Here is a 17,046-nt window from a genome sequence, read left to right on the forward strand (position 1 = left end):
TTTGGCACTACATTCAAATTTTTCATACATGATGCAAAAATTAATATGAATATTAAACCCATAAGACATACATTAAAAATTGAGAGAATCAAAACAGTTTTACATGAGCAACTTCCTAAACAAACATCTGACACCCCAGTTCTTGGGTGTATTACTCTCCTCAGAGCTGTGGCTAAAGCAATATTCTGGTTGCTTGAAATATTATTGACAAGTGCTCCTGTAATGTTGATAGCAATATTTTCAGTGACATTAAAACTGTCATAACCAAGAATAAAATCACCCCAAGACCAGAAAATGCTTGAAAGTTTAGCTTTGACCTTCTTAAAAACTACATGAAGCAAGAAATAACCAATTTGGTCTTTGATCCAATTGTACACAAAGAAATAGCAAACAGGCCACACAATAGCCCCCACTAAGTACAATAGCTGCTTTATTTGCTTCATTTTGATTCCCAGAGTTAATTAACTTTCACTCAAATGAATTGGCCCCACGTTGGGTGTCAGATAAAAGATGTGGTGGTTTGGCTTCTATCCCATCCCCCCACACTTTTAATATGCCCCATCTAACTCAGACGGACTCTGGGAATATAAATGAAGCTATTTATTTACAGCTAGCACAATATACAAGCAGATATTTACAGTATATACAGCTATAGACAGAAATATACAAGGTAAAAATAATACAGAAGCACAACTCCCCTCCCAGAAACCTGAGTCCCCAGGAGGGGCTCTCAACCACCCCAGCACCTCCCCCTGCCCCTCTCAACCTTACCCCAATCCTGAGAAAGAAATAGAGGTGCAGCCAAGAGGTTAAGGAGCAAGGTTAGTGGCAGCGAGGTTAATGAGATGTTGCTCAGTCTAAAGCCAAAAGCAGAGTGAGACAAAATGGAGAATGTTATCTAATATTTACTTCTTGTTCCCATACTTCTCAGCAGGACTGTGAGAGAAGAGACACAACCATGTTTTCCTTTCATAGCCAATTATCTACTTTCTCTCACCAAAACATTCTAGCCTGCTTCAAACTAGCACAGCATAGCAGCTGTAGAGACTGCAGACAAGGAGCAGCTGTCTGTCATGCCTGGCCTGTCAGATGACCCTTCCGTGGTTGGTACCCACAAGGTGGAAGATGTTAAGTTACCTGTTGCTTCTCATGTAGTTCATCGTAGGCAATACTGCACCAACAGAGACTCCCTGCTACCCATACAGCAGCTGATTCACTGCCTGGAGCAGCAGCTTGTCATCAGTAAGAGCCACTCACCCTTCAACAGCCCGATATGGCCAGTGTGGAAGGAGAATGGGGAATGGAGACTGACTGTGGACTTCAGAGGCCTGAACGAAGTGACTCCTCATATCAGCGCAGCCATGCCTGACATGTTGGAGATGCAGTATGAACTGGAAATGAAGGAGGCCAAATGGTATGCCAAAATCAACATTGCTACTGCTTTCCTCTCCATCCCCATTGCAGAGGAATGTAGGCCACAGTTTGCTTTCACCTGGTGTCACGGAAAGTAGTTTGGGAGGTTGTGAGGGAAATACATGAAGGCTCACTTGTGGATTTCAAGTGATTTATTGCTCAAACACGGAGATCCCCCTCCTGAACTAAATTCCCCACGTGAGTTCTTTTAGGATTGAAGTTGTAGAATAACATTTCAGAAAATAGCAGATAAAGGAGAGTCTGTGACTTTCTTAGAGTTCTTTTGAGTCTTTAAAGTTACTCAGTCTTTAGGTAAAGAGTCTTTCCTCTGATTTACTCACTGTTCCATAGTTCAATTCACCAAAGTTCAAGGTTTTGGGTGGTGTCCCTTTGTTTGTCAGGATCAGGCCCAAGTAGGTTTCAGGCCTCTGCGGGTCCCTCATCGGGCAGGACCGATCAGGAACGCGAGGTCACCGCGGCAGGAGCGAGGCAAACAGGCAGGCAGGCAAGTTCAAACAAGCTAGCAAGCAAGTAAGCTAGCAAAAGCTAAAAAGCTCTCGATCCAGGAAGGCACACCATTTTTATAATGTTCAAAAGAGGTGTAACCCACCAGTCCAGGCTACTTTACGTTATTCTTACAGATTGGTACAAAGTTATAATCAATCCATACAATTGGCTAATTCTTACCAAAAACATCTTATGGAACCACCCAGGGGTCAGCCCCCAGCAGATGTTTGTTGAGTGGTCATCATATCTGAGAATTCAAACCTTTTTCCAAAACATAGCCATGTTTATGTCTTTCGTTTCTCCGAGAGAGAGATTCTCTCAAGGCCTGTACGTCTGCTGGTACAACAGCTACGTCAGTGCAAGCAGATAGAAAATATTATTTTGACTTTTTTGATGGAAGGCCTCTGAGCCACAATTTTGTGTATAAATGAAAATTCTGCAATAGGGCAAAAGGGCTCTGATCCCTTCCATGACACCTGGAGAGGAGTCCAGTACCACTGGAACAGATTGCCTGAAGGGTGGAAGCACAGCCCTACTATCTGCCATAGCATCATCCAGACCGCACTGGAGAAGGGTGGAGCTCCTGAACACCTGCAATTACAGTATCACAGTATTATCAGGGTTGGAAGAGACCTCACAGATCATCAAGTCCAACCCTTTACCACAGAGCTCAAGGCTAGACCATGGCACCAAGTGCCACGTCCAATCTTGCCTTGAACAGCTCCAGGGACGGCAACTCCACCACCTCCCCGGGCAGCCCATTCCAGTGTCCAATGACTCTCTCAGTGAAGAACTTTCTCCTCACCTTGAGCCTAAATTTCCCCTGGCGCAGCCTGAGGCTGTGTCCTCTCATTCTGGCGCTGGCCACCTGAGAGAAGAGAGCAACCTCCTCCTGGCCACAACCACCCCTCAGGTAATTCATTGATGACGTCATTGTATGAGGTGAGACAGCAGAGGAGGTCTTTGAGAAGGGTAAGAAGATCATTAATATCCTGTTGGATGCTGGTTTTGCCATAAAGAGAAGCAAAGTGAAAGGGCCTGCCAGAGAAATGCAGTTTCTGGGAGTTCGATGGCAGGATGGCCAATGCCACATCCCTATGGATGTGGTGAATAAGGTAGCCACTATGGTGGAACCCACTAACGAGAAGGAGACACAATCAGAATTCAATTTGTAGTGGGACAAAGCCCAGTCCTTACTGGAAGGGCTCAAAGAGATTCAGTTTGTGCAGGGAGGAGATTCCAGTGTGAACTGGAATGGCATCAGGGTGTCCTGTGTGCATGGGAATGGGGCCTAGGCTCTACTGGAAGGGAATCAGAACCTAGAGTGCAGGAGATCTTCAGACAAAGCCACACAGACAAATATGATGAGAGCGATGCCACACGGACCCCACATGATTCAATGTGAATCCCACCAGAGAACTTTATTGTTTGTTCTGACTCCATTTATATAGTTTTGAGCACAGAGCATACACATACACCTTAGCATAATCTAGGCAAGAACAACCCAGTCTTTTACATACACCATGCCTTGTTTTTGTCATCACCTGGATATCCACTATCTGTTCTCTCTCCCACATAAAGCATCCTGAAGCTGTGGGAACCAAGGTTGAAATGCTCAGTCAGCTTGTTAATTTTCCTTCTTTCATTGCATTCCCATAATCCCCCCTTTTTATTTTACAATGAGGGCAGTATTTCTCATCCTTTGCAAGGCCCTTGCAAAAGATAACAAACACATCACCTTAAGCATTGCTATACAACAGAACAGCTGTCCCCCATCTTTGCCAATGGGTGGGTCTAGCCCTTGAACAATAACAAAGGTCGATGGCAGGTCTATTGTGCATTTGCCTGTCTCATTGAACAGAATTGCTGAAAGCTAGCAAAATACCTAATTCATTAAGCATGATTAAAGCTTGTGCACAGCTAACTCCTAGCATCGTTGTTGTGGAGGAGTTTGTCTGGGTTTTGGGGGAATGAAATATGAGGCTGAATTTTTTAAGAGTTTAAAAATTATTTAATGTTATATACACCAGGAATCCCGCTTCCCCAAACTTATTTACAACTACCCCACACAAGTTCTTTGTATGCGGTTTCAAATTTATATTACAGAATGTCTATGTGCAACAAATTGGGAACTTAGCAAAGGTTTGAAAGGATTTAGGAAGAGAGTCTGTGGCATGAAAGTGCCACTGGTAGGCTATTGAGAGATTATTATGGCCTAGATCAAGTTTTCAGTTACTCACTGGCCGGAGTCAGTTTTGAAGGTCCCAAATATCGTGCATTGGAACAATTCAGGGGCTATTGGGGTGCGCTGTCTGAGCTTCCACAGGCACAGAGAGGAGTTTGTCTGGGTTTTGGGGAATGAAATGCGAGGCTGAATTTAAAAGAGTTTAAAAATATTTATTATTACAAACACTAGGAATCCCCTTCCCCAAACTTATTTATAACTATCCCACGTAAGTCCTTTATATGCGGTTGCGAATTAAATTACAGAATGACTACGTATGAGAAATCAGGAATTTAGCAACAGTTTGAAAGAATTTAGGAAGAGAGTCTGTGGCTTGAGAGAGTTTTACTGGAAGGCTTTGAGAGATTGTTCTGGCTTTAGATCAAGTTTTCTCAGTTACTCACTGTCCGAATTAAGTTCTGAAAGTCCTAAAATATCGTGGATTGGGGTGTGCTGCCTGAGCCTCTGCGGGTTCGGGCCAAGCTGGGTGTTGGCTTCCAAAGGCTGGTGAGGATTGGAGTGCTGCTGAGTCGGCTGTAGCTCCAATGCTGCAGTGCGATTGGTGCAGATGCGAATGCCATGTGAGTGCCGGGCTGTGCCGTGTGTGTGTGCTTGAGAGAGAGTGAGCGAGAGTATCAAGCTATTTTATTAGGAAAATGTCCTCTTTATACTGTTCAGAAGAGGTGTATCTAGCCAAACTTGGGCGAACATACGTGAACAATACAGATTGGTTCAAAGTTATGCGTAAAACAGAGATAGGCTATTTTTCACCAAAACAACCTGTGATTCCACCCCCAGGAGGCTGGCAGGATAAGCCCCCAGCAGATGTTCGAGGGGGCTCACAATGTCTGAGAACCAAGGTCTTTCTCCCAAAACAACGGCCTATGTTTACAGATTATGCCCCTCTGGGGGAGAAATCTTCTCACAGCCTGTAACGGCAATTTAGTCAGTTCACAGGCAGATGGGTGTCTGGGGGGGGGGGTAAGGTTTCATTCCCACGATTAATGGTCCTGTGAGCCACAATTCTGTATAAATGAGGGCTCTGCAAGAAGGCTTTGCAACCCTTCACGACAGGGCCAAGCTGGGTGTTGGGGTCCGGAGGCTGTCGACACGCGGCTCGGGGCACTGACGAGTCGACTCTATAGCTTCTGTGCATCAGTGCAATTTTATTAGGGTAATGCAGTGTCTTATATAGTGTTCAGAGGAGGTGTACCCAGCCAGACTGGGGCTGGCACAAGTGGACAATACAGACTGGCTCAAAGTTATGTGTAAGGCACAGATAGGTTATTTCTTATCAAAACAACCTGTGGTTCCACCCCAGGGGCTGGCAGGGTCAGCCCCCAGCAGGTGTGCGTGGGCTGCTCACAGTGCCTTCCAGTTCAAGGACCTTTTCCCATCACAAGGTCTCATGTTTACAGCTCATGCCCCGCTGCGGGAGAAATTCTCCCGCAGCTGGGAACAGCGGCTGGGACGGCAGCTGTCCAGGAGTGCCTTAGTCAGTTCCCTGGGCTGGTGCCGTGGGCTGTAGTCATGCAGCGGCGGTGGTCCCCAAAAGCGGCTAGAAGTGGCTACTAGCAGATGGGTGGTTGGGTGGAGCAAGGTTTTGACCCTGCGATTGATGGTCCTTGGGCCACAATTCTGTCCAATGCGGGCTTGGCAACAGGCCAAAACATACCAAATAAGGTGAGGTTTGAGGGTCTGGTACCCCCAAATATGGAGAGGCCGAGGGTGGGTTCCCCACCCCTAGGCACGTGGGCTTAACAGTCGTTTTGAGGCCTGTGCAACCCTCCACTACAATCATGTCAAGATAATGCAGCTATCATCATCATAAGTGTGCTTGATGTCAATAACATTAACAGCCACATCCCAGGATACATTTCAATTTCTTGCCACAGTATCTGCACAGCCATCTGAGCAAGACTTCTGCTCACTGCCAAAAGCAGGCCAGACATAACAAGCTGGCATCCATCAAAGACCTGTAGGCAACATAATGAATGCAAACACCTTCCTTCCCTACGCTAACAGATCTATTTGCCTTCTCTAAGGTGGATTTCTCTGCGTGATGTATCTGGAGAATTTCCCCCTCCCCCCTTTTTTTTTTTAATGTGATGGTGTTAAATTAGAATAAGCAGATGTTAAGTTATTACTTCCCTTGCAAAATGATTGTATATTGTGTGCTGTGTAGGCAGGTCTATTTGTTTTAATGTCTAAGCATACAACTGAATAGGTGTGAAGGTGTTGCGGAGGGGGTTTCTCTATGCCTCCCTGATTTGGTGGAGGAGAGAAATTAATTTGAGGCAGTATTAATTTTATATAAAAATATAATTTATTAAAACGAATATTTACAAATTCTTGCCACCCCCAACCACTGTGTATTAATATTTAGTTCTAGTGCAAGGTTATGAAAACAATCAGAATATAATATTTAAAGGGATTTGGTCAATAACTGGAAAACATCAACTGTTAAACACAGAAATTTCCCTTTGGCTTAGTGCTGCTTGGGGACTATGCTGTCTGCCCAGCAGGGGCTGAAAACTGTCTGCTCTAAGGCAGAGGCAATTTATATTACAAAGGATTAAAACTTACTTATAAGTATTGCTCTTAATTATTAATCACCCTCCCGGGGTTGTGTCACAGCCTGTGCCCAGTGTCCGGACTTCCAGGGGCTCTGCCTGTGGGCTCTGTGGGGCTGGAATCTTCCTGGCTTGAGAGGGGAAATGGTGATTCTCCCAGCTTGAGGGGAAATGATAAATCTTCCCAGTCTCTGGGGTAAACAGGTTTCTCTAACCTTTTGTTCTCCTGGTGAGGGATGATCTCTGCCTTGATGCTGCTGCTGTCTCTGGAAGTCGTGCCTGGGATTATCAGCTGACAGGATTTCAGGAGCAGGAGAAGGATGTCCATGCAGTTTCTGGCACGATTCTCTTCACGGATTCAGGCCGTGGGTGTGTGGGTGTGCTGACAGTTCAAAGGTCTGCTGTCCTGGTTCTCTCCAGGCTAAAGCTGGGAGTCTGAGCTCCGTAGATAAATGATATGGCTTGCAAATATGCACAGCTGGTAAAGGAGGCTATCGGCTCCTTATATATGTATGGGTGCAGGCTTGAATGAGCTTCTGCATCTGAAGTATGCAGACAGGTTAACTATGAACTGAAATCAATGCACGAGGTCTGTGCTTTAGTGAGCATGCAAGTGAGGGCCAGACTCTGTGCCTGGGCCTTGTAAGTAAGTCAGGGCAGCAGGAGCTGCAATGTGAATCAGAGAACTGAGCTGCACTGCAGGCAGGGTCAGAGAGCTGAATCTGAACAGATCTGATGAGAGCTGAGTCTGAACAGCTGAATCTGAACACGTGGTGCTCCTTCGCACCCCTCTTTATAGACCGAGATTAATGGCCCTTTGGCCATCCAAAGTGACCAACCAGGTTGGCAGTAAGCCGAACTTTACCTTAATAGGTAGGAGCTGTTTGCCTGGACCCTCCCAAATATGGGGATCACATGGGCGGACTCCAGGGATACACAAGGTGGGTGTGTGTCCATTATACAACCCTCTTTACAATCAGGGGTCCTGGCAGAAAAACATGTCCAGGCATGTAGAGGCATAGGGAACCTCTGCTCGGGCCTTCAGGCCCTCCATGATAGAAGGTACCTTTCAATAGTTGCAGTGGCCTTTCACAAGCCATTATTTTAAAGTGCGACCTCGTTTTATGCATACACTATAGAAAGCAGTGCCTAATCTGGCATGCTGCAAGTGAAATCTTAGTGTGTATGTAAAAACTGAATCTGGTAATCTTTGCCATATTAACTTTCCCAATGTATCATAACAAGAACTGTTATCTATCCTTTTTGACATGATCCTTATCCTATAGTGCTACCTTTGATATAAAGAAAAACCCCTAAAAACATTCCATAATATCCCTATTACAAACTCTTAGCTTTAATTATACTAATGCTAGAAATCTATTAACTAAAAGTTAAACCATTGAATCACTACTGAGGAAAAACAAAGAAATCCAAGAAGATGTTACATTACATAGAGCTCTTTGAAAACGCCATGGCTTGTAGAAAAAAAAGAAGATAAACCTTTAAGTCAGTAACCTAAAACAAAAATTGCAAATCCATCAATTTAAAATTACTCCTAACTTATTCCATGGATAGTATTCTATTATTTCTCCTCATCATCACTATCATCCATCTCCTGAGTGTATTTTCCCTTAGCTCTAGCCTTTCCATTCCTCTTACCCACAATGGTAGCAGCCTTCACATCAGTCAGTGTACCCTCTCCTGGATTCTCTTCCCTTTGCTTCATGAGTTGAGCAGACTTCTGAAGCTCCTCAACTGCAGCAAAAGGGTTCTTGACAGTTCCCTCCTTGGGATTACCCTGCTGCGATGAAGGGATGGGAAGACAGCTTGATGCAAGCTAAGTTCCGATTTTATTCGGCAACATACAGGGATATATATGCTATCAGAAGGCTTAAAGCTTTTACCTATTGACTAGTCATTTCATCACATGAAAATCATCTTCTCTTCTAATCTAAATTCTGTCTGCCACATCTGGTTCCCAGGGAGCAACAGTCTTAGCATATTCATCAGATAACAAGGTCCTGTTTCCTTGCTTCTTTTGATCTGCAAATTCTCATTCTTCTCTTGCACAATGTTTAGGGCCACAGTGACTCAGACAATTTGGCCCAGGGCTTGTGTTGCAGCTCTTCATTAACGACCTGTGATCCTACATTACCCTGCTCTGGTTTATCCCCATCATCATCTGAGCTATCTTGACCCCCAATGCTAGCTGCCATTTTTTCCTTGTTTTAATTGGAGCAAGGGAGATCTTAACTCTTCCATTTGAATCTTCTTGTTCACTGCCATCTGTCTGAACTTCTTTGCCTAAAGTAAATTGTGTCCTATTCTGGGAGGTGTCTTTCGTTGAATCACTTAAATTTGGTTTGTCTGCTTGGCTCTGTTCCTCAAGTGGTGGTGGAACTGGGACTGAGGCAGAAGGACCCTTTCTCCCAGCAGCAGCAGCTGGCTCAGCAGAAACAAGCAAGGCTGAGGCAGGAGCAGCAGAATTAGCAGGCTCGATGGCATTAGTGGGCTCACCCTCTGAGCACCCCTCCACATCCCCTGGTACTGCTTCTGGTCCCCTGGTTGCAGGTAACAGAACCTTTGCCTCAGCAGCTCCTCTAATGGCAGAGGCTCCGGTGCCAGGGACTCTCCTACAGATCAAAATGTTCAAGGTGCATTTTCCACAAACAAGTTCCTCAACTTTATCCGTGTGAAGGACTTTATTGTAGCCCACACCATCTGCAGCCAGATCCAGCACCACCACCACAGCCCTTTGTGACTGCGCTTCTGCAGGGGTTCCATTGCTTCTACTCTGGGAATGCAAAGTGAAGAAGGATAACAGACAGATGCTGACCTTGGTTCCCACCAGCTGCTGGCTACCTTATCTCAGAAAGGATAGATAATGGACAGCTCATTAATGAGAAAAGCTGTGGTTTATGCTGATGGAGTGGGTTGTCCTTGACTAATTACGTTAATGTGTAGGCACGTGCCTTACACCCTGAGGGATGTTATTGAGAGATTGTGATGGTTTGGGCTCTTACCCACCCCCCCCCACTTTGTATTTGCCCCAGCTAACTCAGACGGACCCTGGGAGTATAGATGAAGCAATTTATTTACAGCTAGCAGAATTTACAAGCAGCTATTTACAATATAAACAGTTATATACAATTATATACAGAAATATACAAAGGATAAACAATACAAAAGCACAACTCCCCTCCCAGAAACCAAGGTCCCCAGGAGGGGCTCTCAAACCACCCCAACACCTCCCCCGGCCCTCTCAACCTTACCCCAGTTCTCAGGAGAAGAGAGGTGTGGCCAAGAGGTTAGGGAGCAAGGTTAGTAGGAGCAAGGTCAATGAGATGTGACTAGGTCTAAGGCAAAAGCAAGAAGAAAGACAAAATGGAGAAAAAGTCTTTCTTCTTCCCAGAGTTCTCAGCGTGACTGTGAGAGAAGTTGACATCAATTGTTTTCATTTCACTGCCCGTTATCTAGTTCTTTTACCAAAATATTCTAGCTTGCTTCAAACTAGCACAGAGATGAAATGATCAATAACAATCTCTGGCATAATTCACTTTGAATCATCTGGAGTCCATGTGGTATTGCCTTTGATCACACTGATCAAAGGGCCTTGACCTCATTTCCTGTGGCAAACTAATCAGGTTTTTGCAACACCTGAGCTAAATCAGGTGTTTTGAAACATTCTACCCTTACTTTCTTCCGTTCTATTCAGTACAAATGGGAACCAGATAGTTTCCTGACTCCACACTTCAAGGTCAGTGGGGTATGGGCCATATCCAACTACTTTTTCTTCTTTCAAAGGTCCCAAGGCAGGATGTTCTGCTGCTCTGCAAGCAATCCATCTGCCCAGTGCTGTGGCCTTCCCACCCCTGCTTCAGTTGCCAACTCTGTCTTTATCCCCTATCTCCTTGCTACTGCCACTAGATAAGACAAAGGACTCATTTGTAGCCTGTTTATTCCTGCATCTCTCTTATCCCCAGACTACAACCAGACCTACAATAGCAGCCAGAAACATCAAGTTCAAACATACAAGGCAGGCCACTGGACAAGTCATCTCTCCCAAATAACTCCTAGTCTCTGACACCAGCACAACATACAGCACAGCCTCAGCAACATTCCTAACCCCTAAAACATCCATAACAAAACCTCCAATCTTTGCTAACACAGCTTTTACCCAGTTCCAGACCATCTTAGCAAAGAAAGAACACACCTGGTACTGCACCATGGTGGTAAAACACTGCTGAAACGATAAAGTCAAAATTGAAGTAATAATAGGCCAAAATATATCAAATAAATTAATTTTTCCCTGACTTCCTTATCCTGATTATCAAGCAAAAGAAAAAACAAACCAAGATCGTGCCCCACATTGGGTGCCAAAATTCATGTCCCAGATTAGGGTGGATCCCTTCTCTGGTAGAATAAACTCACCACAACATAGATTTTTTTTTTTTGAAAGTCAAGGAAAGATGAAATTGTATTTCTTATAGTTTAGCAGTATAAAGAGAAAAAAAATATAACCTTAATGAAGATGGGGAAGGGGTCAAGCTGCCGTGAAGCAGCAAAAGCAGCAGCAGCCAAAACAGCAGCAGGGAAGATAGCAGCAGGTGCAGCTGAAGCAACAGAAGCCAGCAAGGGGAAAGAACAAGCTGTGCTTCTAGACATAAAGCTCTTGGTGCTCCAATGAAATTATATTAACTTATCCATTGTTGCCATTTATTAAAATTAATATTTATGAACTCTTGCCACCCCCAACCACTGTGTATTAATATTTAGTTCTGTGCAAGATTATGAAAACAATTAGGGTAGAATATATACAGGGATCTGGTTAATAACTGGCAAAACATTCAAACTATAAACAGAGAGAGGAACTTCCCTTTGGCTTAGTGCCTCTTGGGAACTTATGTTATTAGCCCAGCAGAGGGGCTGAAACTCTGTCTGCTCTAAGGCAGAGATAACTTATATTACAGAGGAATTAAAGCTTTACTTATGAGTGTTGTTATTAATTATTAATCACCCTCCAGGGTTGTGTCACAGCCTGTGCCCAGTGTCCAGACTTCAGGGGATCTTTGCCCGTGGACCCTTGGACGCTGGAATCTTCCCGTCTTGAGGGGAAATGATAAATCTTCCCAGTCTCTGGGGTCTCAGGTTTCTCTAACCTTTGTTCTCCTGGCGTGGGACGATCTCTGCCTTGATGCTGCTGCCTTCTTCTGCATCCAGGGATTATCAGCTGGCAGGATTCCAGGAACAGGAGAAGAATGTCCATGCTGGCTCTGGCACAACTCCTTCACGGCTTCAGGCCCTGTGTTCGTGTGCAGGCAATCCAGAAGTCCGCTTCCTGGTTCTCTCCAGGCAAAAAGCTGGTTTAGGAGGCTATCGGCTCCTTATATATATATGTGTGTGCAGGCTTGAATGAGCTCTGCATCTAAGGTATGCAGTCAGGTTAGCTGCGATTGAGGTCAATGCATGAGGTCTGAGCCTCAGAGAGCATCGGAGCTATGCAATGGCATTCAAGCGTGTGAGTATGAGCAGCTGAGCACTTAGGTGAAGGTCAGAGCTATAGCTGATCCTTGCAGGTGGGTCAGAGAGCTGAGCTGAGCTGAACAGAACTGAACACGTGGTGCACCTGAGCACCCCTCTTTATGGACTATGGGCCGAGCTTAATGCACCCTTTGGCCACCAGAGTAACCAATCAGGTTGGCAGTTAGCCAAACCTTACCATAATAGGTAGAAGCTGTTTGCCTGGACTCTCCCAAATATGGGGGTCTCATGGGCTTGCCCCAGGGAGACAGGAGTTGGGGGGGTGTGTGTAACACAACCTGTTTACAGCCAGGGGTCCTGGCAGAAAAACATGTCCAGGCAAGTAGGGGCATAAAGAAGCCTCTGTTCAGGCCTACAGGCCCTCCACGACAGTAGCCTATCCCTGGAATGTTCACCTCTCCCCTATGTCTGAGCTAGAAAATCAGCTCAAATGGCCACATTCAGTCACACTTGAAGCATTCAAAATGAGTTGGTGTCATTGTCACTGATTCTTTCCCCTGAGGCAATCCCTCTAGTATCAGTCACTGATTGGTTCCCAGTGTGTCCTGGTAGGGCATAAATCCTGCCAGGCAGGTTTAACCCTGGCTCTCCTCATCCTGTTGAAGCAGGGTCCGGGAGCAAGTAGATGAACAAACAATAAGGGTTTCACCCCAGCAAGGCCTTGAGGGCTAGGGGGCTTATCACCACGTGTCAGGTGTCTTGTGCTGCTCTCATCGTGTCTGCATAGTCAAAGGAGGCATGAAGCTTTGAATGCATTGTCCAGAACAATGGTGCTAGTGCCTATTGGCCAGTTTGACTTCAAAATCAAGTATATAAAGGGGGATGATTTAGAAACCCAGCCTTTTCTGCACTGGCCTTTCTACACGAGCCTCTGTCTGCATCAGCCTTCCTATCTCTCCTCGTTTGCAACTTGTTACCAGGTGGCCACTGTGGTGGAGGGGCAGCAGCCCCAAAACTGAGGCCTCCCTATGCCTCTACATGCCTGGACATGTTTTTTCTGCCAGGACCCATGGCAGTAAACAGGTTGTGTAACACACACTCGCCCAGTCCGTGTACTCCTGGGGTCCACCCAGGTAATCCCCTATGGGAAGGTCCAGGGAAACAGCTACTGCCTATTAAGGTAAGGTTTGGCTTACTGCCAACCTGATTGGTCACTTTAGATGGCCAAATGAGCCACTAATCTTGGCTCAGAGTCTATAAAGAGGAGTGCAAAGGTGCACCACATGTTCAGAGTGTTCAGAGTGTTCAGAGGTTCAAGCTCAGCTCTCTGATCCATATAGCAGCACCCTGCTGCCCTGACCTGCTTGCATGGCCTAGACACAGAATCAGGCCTTTACTCTCTTGCAAACATTACTGAGGCTCAGACCTCTTGCAATTGATCTCAAGGCTCAGTTAAGCTGTCTGTGAACCCTTTGAGAAGCAGAGCGCCTGCACGCCTGCATTTAATACATATATGGGGAGCCGAGAGCCCCCTGCTTAAGCCTAGAGCAGCTGTACATACTAGCTTGATATCCTGCATTTATCTACAGAGCTCAAGTCTCCCTGCAGCCCAGCAGACCCTGCTTGCCAGCTGTTCTGTAAGCCTGGAAAGATCTAGACTCAGCAGATCTTTCAGGCTGTCTGCTAACCTACAAACACAGCCTGCTAGCTGTACAGACGACTGTGCTAGAAGCTGCATGGACAAATACTCCTCCTGCACCTGGAAATCATGCCAGCTGATCATCCCTGGACACACACGGCATCCAGAAGCAGCAGCACCAAGGCAGAGGCCACTTCACCAGGAGAGAAGGTCAGAGAAATCCTGTTTACCCCAGAGACTGGGAACACTTATCATTCTCCTGCAAGCTGGGACTGATTCCAGCCTCACCAAGACCTGAATATTGGGCACATGCTGTGACACAATCCCGGGAGGGTGATTAATGATTAATACTTAAGAGCAACACATTTAAGCAAGCTTTAACTCCTTTGTAATATAAGTTACCTCTGTCTTAAGAGCAGACAGTTTCAGCCCTTGCTGGGCAAACAGTATAGTTGTTAAGAGGCATTAAGCCTAAGGGAATCTTTCTCTCTGTCTATAGTTGTTAATTTGATATTTCCATTTAATAATCAAATCCCTGTAAATATATCCCTACCGTTTTCATAACTTTGCACAATGAACTTGATTACACAGAGGTTGGGGGTGGTCCAAATCTGTAAATATTAATTTTATTAAATAATTTTATGAAAAATTAATGCCGCCTCAGATTGGTTTCTCACCTCCCCTTAACAGAGGAGGAATAAGAGAAACCCCTCCACGACAGCCACATGTATGCAGCTCACACCAGTGGCTCAGCAGCATCTCTTCCCTCTGACTGAAATATTTTGTATTTTACCCTGGGATCACCACGAGTTTGAAAGTGTCTTTCATACAGGAGACTTACTCAGGGATCAAAGAGTCATGAGTACATCTGCTGGAGTGAATGCCAGGGCTCCATAGGCATAGTCAGAATTCTACCTGTTCTTGCGCTATTGTTCTCCAAGTTCTGATTGTTTAAACTGTTTCATTCTGTGCAATTGCTTCCTGCTGACCAGAAATCCAAAGAATCTCAGAGAATGTCCCTAGTTTTGAATATTAATAACAAAAATAATATTCATATAGAAATTAATAGTCATCATTATTAATTTCTGCTACACGGTGTCCACAGAGAAGGTTGCCATGGGTGTCCTGGGCTGTGTTAAACAAACAAGATCCTGGTTTTCTAAAATGTCAGCACCCATGGGACTGAATTCTCCTGCTCCTGGGATGCCAGTCAGGGCTCTCCTTGAGCCTTTTGGATAGAGGAGGTGCAGCCCTGCCAGCTGTCCTGGGCATGCTTTGCCCAGGCATGGGGAGCAGCTCAGTCTGCCTGCAGGGATGTAAACCTCCTCTGAGAGTTCTGCTGATTGGAGAGACCACAATGGTCTCAGCAGCACTCCCTGTGATGTGACACAGCCTGGTCTATGACATCACACATCCCACTCCATGTCACACAGCTCTCTCCATGACATCACACAATCCTCTCTATGATGTCACACAACCTGCTCCATGGCCTCAAGCTGAGATGTCACACAACTCTATGACCTCACACAGCCCAATCCATATCACAGACCCTGCTCTATGTTGTCACAAACCCCCTATGTATGATAGGCCAGAGGGACAGGAGGGCACCCAGGGGAATCTGGACCAGCTGCAGAGGTGGACCCAGGTGAATGTCAACAGGAGCAAGTGCAGGGTCATGCACCTGGGCCACAACAATCCTCCTTGTCAATACAGCCAGGGGCAGGAGCTGATAGAAAGCAGCCCTGAGGAAAATTACTTGAGGTTGCTTGTGGGAAGCTTTTTCCTGCAGCAGAGCATGAAATGTAAACATCAGACCCTGTGATGAGAAGTGTCCTTGGAGCCTTGAGGCTCCCAGGGGCCTGAGCTGGAGACCATGAGCAACCCATGCACAGCTGTCAGGGGGTGGAATCTGCTGGCCTCTGGGGTGGGCGCAGGCCAGGGGGCTGACTCTGGCCAGTCCCCCTGGGTGGGATCCTTAAGGTGTTTACTGTAAGCTAACCTATCTCTGCCTCACACTTAACCTGGAGCCAATCTGTACCTTCCACTTGTACCAATCTTGAGCTAAGTTAATTGTCTACACCCCCTTTGGGGGCTATAAAAGTCGCTGCATCACCCTAATAAATCGCACTGCTGCGCAGAAGCCACAGAGTCAGCTCTCAGTGCCCCGATCTCTCGCCGCAACAGTCTCCGTCCTCCGACAGTTGCTGAGGGACAAGAAGCTGAAGGATGTGAGCAGTCAGTGTGAGCCTGCAGCACAGAAGGCCAACAGCAGCCTGGGCTGCATCAAAAGATGCATTGGCAGCAAATCCAGAGAGGAGATTCTGCCACTTTGCTCTGGTAAGACCTCACCTGCAGTACTGCATCTGGGTCTGGAGCCCTCAACACAGGAAGCATATGGACCTGATAGAGAGGGTCTAGAGGAGGCCACAAAAGTGATCAGGGGGTTGGAGCAGCTCAGCTACAGGGACAGGCTGAGGGAGCTGAGCTGCTCAGCCTGGGGAATTGGAGGCCCAGGGGAGACCAAATAGCAACTTTCCAGTACCTGAAAGGGGCTACAAGAAGGCTGGAGAGAAACTGTGTTCAGAGGCCTGCAGGGACAGGATGAGGGCAAAGGCTTCAAACTAGAGCAGAGCAGATTTAGATTGGATGTTAGGAACAGGCTCTTTAGTATGAGGGTGGAATACTGGAACAGGTTGCCCAGGGAGGTGGTTGGGTACCCATTCCTGGAGATATTCAAGGTGAGCCTGGACAGGGCTCTGGGCAACCTGATCTAGTGGAGGATGTACTGTGTGCAGTTCTGGAGCCCCCAACACAAGAAGTACATGGAACTGTTGGAGAGAGTCCAGAGGAGGCCACAAAGATGATTAGAGGACTGGAGCAGCTCTGCTATGAGGACCGGATGAGAGAGTTGGAGCTCTGCAGCCTGGAGAAGAGAAGGCTTCAAGGAGACCTTCCAGTATCTGAAGGGAAGTCCTGCTGCCATCCAGGGGGTCTGGAGTCTCCTCTGGAGACTTTCAAGCCCTGTCTGCAGGTGTTCCTGTGGGACCTGCTCTAGATTTTATGGTCCTGGTCTGGCAGGGGAGTTGGCTTTGAGGATCTGTGGAGGTCCTTTCCAACCCCTAACATTCTGTGATCCTGTTGTCGCAGAGGGGCATTCTGCCACCTACGCCAATTGTGGCAGAGGGGAGAAATTAATTGGTGCGAGATGA

Source organism: Pogoniulus pusillus, unplaced genomic scaffold (genome assembly GCF_015220805.1).
Source record: "Pogoniulus pusillus isolate bPogPus1 unplaced genomic scaffold, bPogPus1.pri scaffold_47_arrow_ctg1, whole genome shotgun sequence".
Classification (NCBI taxonomy): Eukaryota; Metazoa; Chordata; class Aves; order Piciformes; family Lybiidae; genus Pogoniulus; species Pogoniulus pusillus.